At 31.9% G+C, this 8,427-nt stretch overlaps 1 long non-coding RNA gene across 1 annotated transcript; it reads right to left on the bottom strand.

Moving 5' to 3' along the window:
* Positions 1 to 3,276: 3,276 nt before the first annotated feature.
* Positions 3,277 to 4,503, bottom strand: LOC148299974 (uncharacterized). Its single transcript, XR_015839009.1, has one exon. It is a non-coding gene; the product is annotated as an uncharacterized LOC148299974 (long non-coding RNA).
* Positions 4,504 to 8,427: the final 3,924 nt, after the last annotated feature.

The raw sequence follows: 8,427 nt of genomic DNA, 5'->3' as shown, positions 1-8,427 counted from the left end.
AATATTTTTTGAATAAATGTAATTTGAATATCGTAATTAACTCTTAAAATGCGGTAAGAAGTAATAGTTTCATGAGAAGATATGGGTTTAAATACATTTTAAATATTTGGGCACAACAAAAGCATTATATTATTGCATAAAATGAATATGATCCAGATTTTTGCCCATCATACTTATCTTTAATATGTATAAAATACGGATGGTTATATATTATATTGTAAATCATTAAATACTATCTTCAATTTTATTTTCAAAATATCTTTTGGAGGCGCGGGCAATTTTCCTTATAAGTCTATAATATATTATCAGTGTGAAATATGAGATATAATACTGCATATAAATGCGACTTTTAAAAATGAAATATGTTAATTTTATTTTGATAAAAGATATCTTTCCGTTCTTTGAGTTATTATGCAAAAATGTTATTTTTCTCCATGAATAGATGTTTTTTTGAGATAGAATATACCTCTCTATAGTTAATTTTTTTCATTCGTAAAATTTAATAATAAACTAGCTCAGTAGTAAAAAAAAAGTGATGCTGGCCGTATTATAAAATACAATAATATTCTATTATATTTGAAAAATAAACGTTATAAGGACTATTCGCTTTAAGGAAAAAATAAATAGAAAAACGGTGATGAAGGTATGTTTTTTTTATACTGTTTTAAAAAAAATCCAAACGCTTTTAAAATAAGGAGTTATTTACAAAAGGACATTTTCGCGTGCCACGAATTTGATGAAATCACGAAAGTTGACATTGGGTGGCGTTTATATACGCTTTTTAATTCATGAAATCTTAATGTGACCTTTATGTATATATTAATAAATAAATTGCTTTATTGTTACAAACTTTAAACCTTAGTATTTTTGTATTGATTTCATTTTGTATAACACCAGTATTTTCACAATGTATATACGAGAGCAAATGTATACATTTGCTCTCGTTTTTTAAAGTTGTTGGTTTTGTTTTTTAGAGATTTTTTCCTTGTTTGAACTAAAAAATCTGAAAATTTGACATGATTTCGATGAATTGCAAATTTTGTTATATTCCCATACCTATTACCGCCAGCTTTTGGCTTTTGAGAGCAAAATGGAATATAATAATGACAGATGAAAGATCCTGGAGGTAGGACGTCGGGTTGGGACTGGTGGTGCGGGCGTCATGGGGCAACTTTATGCCGTCAACATACCAATGATGAGCCATTTTATATTTTATTATGTAGAAAATTATAAATGAATTTACTTGATTTTTAAAAGGATTTTCAATATATTTGTAATAACTTCATTAGAAATTAGAAATATTTACATTAGAAATATTTGATAATTTATGACGTTATTCCGATTTTTGAAAAAAAAACATTTAAAATCACTCCTTATATTTTAAATCCGTATTTAAGTTAATTAAAAAAATAAAATTGTAAAAATGTATGAATATTTCAACTGTCATTTGAAAAGAAATACGTATCTTTTAAGAACGCTCTTACGATAGTATTTTATAAAAACGGCGCCAAACAAATTATCCATTTTTATTTTATTTTTATTGGCATCTTCATCATAAGCTAAAGCCAATTATTACTGCAATTCATTATTATTTTGTTTTTAGTTGCCAACTTATTATTTAAAAAGATTTTTTTAAGGGTGACTTTATTAATGTTGTAAATAAAAAATAAATCATTAAAAAAGGATATAAATGTAAATACATAGTACTTTTTGTTACACCTTTAACTAACTGACTCTTTTCATAGTACATGTTTTAATAAATCGATATCTTTTTAATTAATAAAATTAATACATTATTTCCGTTATTATAAACTCAATATCACCGAATGATATGTTTATCGAATTAGACACAAAAAATATTCTAGATTACCGTGTATCAAATATCATTGACCTGCTTTTAAAACCCATCGTTTATTTTCCAATGGTTTATGGGGTTTGAATAGTGGTTCGTTAATGAATTTTATTTCACGGTAATCCATCATATTTTTTGCACATTATTAATGGATGTAATTTAAATAAAAAATATTATTCGTAAGAAATGAGCTTATATTAAAATAAATTTGTATGAAACTACTACTATGTCGCGAACACTGTTCAATGTGGGGTGTGGTTGTAGGTAAATTGATTAATATATTTTATCATTCGTTAATTGTAAAGACTAAGAGAATACTCTTTTAAAATCTATACATATTATCAGTTTAGATAGTTGTACTCGAGTTGGTTAAGATTGCAAATGATATAAAAGCATTACTTGGATATAAAGGTTAAGTAATTACTAATTCCATTAAATTTCAATTGTTATAAAATCGATTGCTATGAGAGACGGTCTGAATATTTGTGAAAATATTTTGATAAATAATATTTAATTCTTTTTTTTTTCAAATGAAAGTAAAAATATACAACATTTATTAAGTATGTAACTTTTATCTTGTGTACGTCGGGATTTTTTTCGGAGTTTGCTGAATAATTTCCGGCTTGTTATTTTTTTTTCTACAAAGTTCGTGTCATATCCAGTAACGATTGTGGCAATATCCTGTAGGAATGTTTAAAATAAATAAAAAGAAAATAAAATTTCACGAATTTTCTGCAGTTGACACCAAAGAGAATATTGTTCGCATAAAGGTCAGATATAAAGTACATTATAATAATATAAAATAAATTAAACAAAAATACGGCACAAATTCTTTGGTAAAATCATAAATCAAATAGCGATTTCCTTTTAGGTGACGTAAATGAATAAATCTTTTCTTACATTAGTGAAATTCTGGGCATTTTTCTTTCAGGCTTTATACACTCGTGTGTAGGTACTTGTCACATGGATTGACTATTAATGACAATAGTTGGAGAGTGATAGATAGTATTATAATAGTACTAATAATCGTTTGGGGTTGGATTCAGACGTATCATTAACTATATCTACACGTCATTTCAGCTAGTTAGAAATGTTGAATAGAGATAATTATATTTCCTGTTACAATGTGGATGAAGGTATTTCATTTCAATACGCGGAATGATATGTTATGTGATTTCTAAAATGTAAAGGATGTAATTTCTTTGATGAAATAGTAAATACTTTATAAATATGGTTGGACAAAATAAGGTTGTATCATATATGAATATTGTTGATAATTTTGATTGTCCAGTAAAAATGAAACTTTAATGAATAATATCCTCAATACACCGTTCGGCGTAAAGCGACTGTCTGTAATCGAAATTACAAAATACAAACGATGGCGAGGATGGTTTGAATTTCTTCAGTTGTTTTTTAAAAAAAAATGTTTATTAGCAGTACGCTCAGCCGTTGTATTATCAGTTGTTCAGCGAGAGTCTGGTCTGTTTCGAAAAATCAACAAAACGAGTGATATCGCTTAAATAATTGTAATTCATTTAGAAACGGTAATCAAGATGAACTGTATGGATGTTAATTTCACAATCTGTTAACTGTACATTTAAAGGGGTAAAAAGCATAGGGGTTCATGTGATAAATTTATAAAAATAGGTCAGGTATAAAATAATATTTTGACGATCAGTAAACTTAAAACCACGAGTGGTTCAAGACAGATTTCAGTGAAAAGGTGAGTGATGTTTCACGTACGGTCATGGGTCAAGAACATTTTTTTATCGAGAAAAAATATTTTCTACGAAATATTAAAATGTCGTCTGAACCCCGACCGTCTTCGGTCCGTCATTTTCAAACAATGATACCTTTATGTTTTCTTAAATATCCCGTCATGATAGATCTATACGGTCACTGGAAAAAAGTCTAGTTTTGTGAAAATAACACAATTGCTCCAAATTTTGATTGCCTGTGCTCAGTTAAGTAGGCTCACATTTCGCATTAAACATCATATGTTAAATATGTTACCATAATATGGTAAATATGCACCTCTGAAATTTTTTAATTCGGTAGGTGTACCTTAAATAAAAAAGTTTGCGGAACACTGCACTTGGTCATGCGAGGATGGCCGGCACGACAGTTTCTGGAGGCCGAGCGCTCACTGGGTCAGGCTAGACTGGCACTCCCTAGGTCATACGAGGATGACTAACTAGCACGATAGTGTCTGTAGGCCGTGCGCTCACTGGGTCGGGCTAGACTGGCACCCCCTAGGTCATGCGAGGATGGCCGGCACGATAGTGTCTGTAGGCCATGCGCTCACTGGGTAAGGCTAGACTGGCACTTCCTAGGTCATGCGAGGGTGGCTGGCACGATAGTGTTCGAAGCGGCGCGCTCACTGGGTCGGGCTAGACGTCGGCGTGCACGGGCGGCGCGCGGCGCCCGGCGGATCGCCGCCGCTACACCTGCGTCATCTGCGTCTTGTCGCCCGTCAGGCCGTTGGCGTCCGTGTCGCCCAGCGGCGCGCCCTCGCGCAGCGGCACGGGCAGCCAGCGCGCCAGCACCTGCGGCCGGAACAGCTGCGTGAACGTCGTGCGGAACTGCCGGCTCATCGCGCAGTACAGGATGAAGTTGATACCCGAGTTGACGAGCGCGAACGCGTCCATCAGGTCACCTGGGAACGATAAAACAAACTAAGTATTAACATATAATTTATATTTGAAGCACTAACATTCTGATTTTCCATTTTATCATTAAAATGTAAATTTATTTTAAAATCAATAAAAATATTTTATTATAATGTCTACCTATAAACTAACCACTTATTTATCAAGACTGATTAAAAATACTAAAACACTATCTACTTAACGAAATTCAAAATAGTTTGAATATTGTTTTGAAATAAGTCTTGATAACGAAGCGGTTAGCTTCGAAACCGGTGGATATTATAATTAAGTTATAATATTAAAAATCTTTTTGGTGATTTTAAAACAAAGTTACATTTTAACTATAAATAATTAACACTCCTGTCAACAACATTTTGAGTATGTCCAAATACTTGTTCACAAGTCTGGATTATCTTCAATTATAGGAATTATTTTTCATATATTTATTTTGACATCTCAACGTCTATGTTGAGATGCCTCAATCTCTATGTTGAGATGTCAAAAAAAATAATATTAAAAATAACTCTCATGAATAATACATTTATTGTTCACTTTGTGTAAATAAAACAAATTATTCTCTTCTCCCTACAAAAAAGTAATGGACTCACCAATTAAGAATAGTTATAATACGAGTGTTATTCGTAATTTATTATTGTTATTGTTGTCTCAGGATTTACACTCGGTGAATAACAAATGCCGCCTTTACAATTCCTGCATTGCTTCTATTCTCTTATACGGCTGTGAAACATGGCACCTTACAAGGGCCCAGATAAGTTTGCCGTATTATTGCTTTTAAAAAATTGCCCAATATGTTTGCCGACCACTGGCTTACACGATAAGCGTTAGGGCGCTTGTGCACTACACGGAATTTTACTGTCCGGCAGTCCGGTTAGCATGATAAAACGGATGATTGGCTTGGATCGGCTTATTCTTCGAATCGGTGCGTGATCACGGTGCGCGTAAATTCGATCACACTAAACTTTCGTAGTCGCTTTTATTAAAAAAAAACGGACTGCCGGACGGTAAAATTCCGTGTAGTGCACAAGCGCTCTTACTGTGTCGCCAGCTTATTAAGATTAAAAATAAATAGAGATATTGCATTGTCTCGCAGGCGGCAGACTTGTTAGACAAGACAGCTTTATACATATATGATAAACCCTATTGATGGGATATTTTTCTCTTATGAAAAAAGTTTTGTTTCACTCATCCTGCTGAAGATGTTGTCTGTAATATTTTCAAAGTCGCGCATATGACTGTGACAGCTGCCAATTACACTGGTCAAGCAATAATACAGCTAACAAAAAATGTTGGCAACACTTATTTGATAAGTAAGTACTTAATTTTCTAAAGATAATATACAATATACAGTATCTACTCAATGAATTAGGGCCACCCATTATTTTTTTGAATACTCTGAAATCTTTTGGATTATTATATTTATTTTACATAAATACTTTAAGTTTTCTATTGATATCTAATATCATGTATATTACCTTCAATAATATGTAAAATATACCTGGATCATTAAAGCCTTTACAAAATTTCAAACCCTTTTTCTGAGAAAGGTCTCTAATTAGCACAGGTAGACAGATAATTGAAAGTTCAAAAAATAGTCTTATCTCATTTATTAGTGAAGTTTCTTGAGTTCTGGTTGTTGTTTTGTTCAGAGAGGTTATATAGTTATCGTGTTTTGTGAAAAAAACTTAATTTTTAATTTCAGTTAATAAAGTATAAAATTTTTTTGTAAACACAAGTGTTTTTTTTGAAAAGGACAAAATGGGAAAAAGTAAAGACATTTCCGAGGAAAAAAAGTCTAGTGTTATAGTGCTACTGAAATTAGAAATACTATCTAATAGAGAAATTTCAAAAAAAGAAAACGTTTCTCGTCAAACAGTGGACAGAATTTCAAAATCAATAAAAAATCAGTCACCCGCCACCAGCAATCGGCGAAAGAACTGTCGTAGGATTAGAAAAACAACACCGAGGACTGATCGAAAAATCGTTCAAAGTGCCTTAGAAAACCGTAGTGCATCAGCAAAAACATTAAAAATAAAATTGGAAGAAGAGGGTATAAATATATCGGTATCAACACTGAGGCGACGTCTTTACGAAGTAAATCTGAAATGCAAGCGCCCTGTAAAAGTACCAAAATTGACACCACGAATGAAAGCGGATCGATTAAAATGGGCCAGGCTACATCGAAATTACTCGGTAGATGATTGGAAAAAGGTATTTATTTTAATTGAATTTTCAACATATCATTTTAGTAAATAAACTTATATATTTGAATTAAACTTAAATTTTCATTATTTTTCAGGTCATCTTTAGTGATGAGTGCCGGTTAGAAGCCGTGACAGAGAGCCGTCGATTCGTCAGGAGAACACCAATGGAACGTTACAATGAGGCCTGTGTGGTAAAAGTTATCAAACACCCCCCTGCAACAATGATATGGTCATGTATTATTAACAATTTACCTGGGCCGTTGTTTTTCGTGGAAGGAACAATGAACCAAAATTCCTATAAGCAGGTCTTCGAACGAATTTTATTGCCCTTCTACCATACACTCGACCCAACAGAAGGTCCATACACCTTCATGCAGGGCCAGGACCTTGCCACCGGGCTAAATCAATAATAAAATTTTTGTCTAACAAAAATCTGCCTTTGCTCCCCTGGCCTGGAAATTTTCCGGACCTTAATCCTATAGAAAACGTATGGAGCATGTTAAAAAATAAGGTAAACTCATTTCCAAATCCGACAGTAGACTGTCTAAAAAAAAATATTCAAAAAATTCGGTCAGAAGACGAAGAAATAAAAAACATGATAAAACAGTGCATTTTAAGTATGCCAAAAAGAATTGAGGCAGTTATTTCTGCCAAAGGTGGAAATACTAAATACTAACTATATTTATATGAATATATATGCATAATTTAAGCGTAATAAAGTGTTCATGTGTAAATAAAATTCAATGTTGTTTTATTCAAGGTTTTCTCTGAGTTATTCCTGTTTGAATTGAGAAATTGCGCGAAATTCTGCGTGGCCCTAATTCATTGAGTAGATACTGTATTAGATTTGAAATAACCCTGATTGCGCGTTGATCGGATTGATCTTTTCTGGAGACTTTAGAGTTGTGGGCATCTTAGGAGTATATTGAACTTAAAAAAAGTTAATTCCAAATAAATATGAGTGATTTTTACCCACACATATATATATATATATATATATATATATATATATATATATATATGTGTGTGTGTGTGTGTATTTGAACCTTTGATGTGAACATAAGAGAAAATTGAAATAATAAGAAAAGATTTTTTTAAATCAGCTGAACAATCAGAACGAATGAAAATAAATGAAAAGATTTTGGAATTGCCAATTTCATGTTCAAATAGACGGGGTATCTATATCTAAATCTTTTACCATGAAGGAAACTTATGAGATCCAATTTCGCCGAACGTTTTTACAACTTATCTTTAATCCATCATTACTCGGTAATTCGAAGACATTTTCTGATGATCTAGAATCAGGGATGGGAAATTGTTTCAGAAGGCGGCCGGATTTATTATTTTAAATACCGGCGCGAGCTTAAGTCAGAAAAGCATAGGGGGTGGGATGTTAATTGAATTAGAAACGCACATATTTTTATGAAGGGTCAAAATAAACACCAATTAAAATAACGTTTGTACGTAAAACTTAAAGTAATAATAAAAAGCATGGAGATAAGTTAAACATTACCAATATATGCAAACAATTGTGAAAATGAAATTATGATGAGCGCCGCTGGTAATATTATTTTTTAAAGATTATTAAAAATAGCCATAAAATCAATACAAGAGATGAACTTAAAACAAGCGATTTTTTCTTTTCTTTATTACTATTGTTTTGTTTTTTTTTTGTTGTTTTTTTTTCATCTTCTAGTTAAGATTT

This window comes from Brachycentrus maculatus, unplaced genomic scaffold, assembly GCF_059751285.1.
Source record: "Brachycentrus maculatus isolate JH-2025_06_01 unplaced genomic scaffold, ASM5975128v1 h1tg000865l, whole genome shotgun sequence".
NCBI lineage: Eukaryota > Metazoa > Arthropoda > Insecta > Trichoptera > Brachycentridae > Brachycentrus > Brachycentrus maculatus.
Note: the sequence above shows the minus strand (reverse complement) of the source record. Positions and strands in the feature narration are given on the sequence as shown.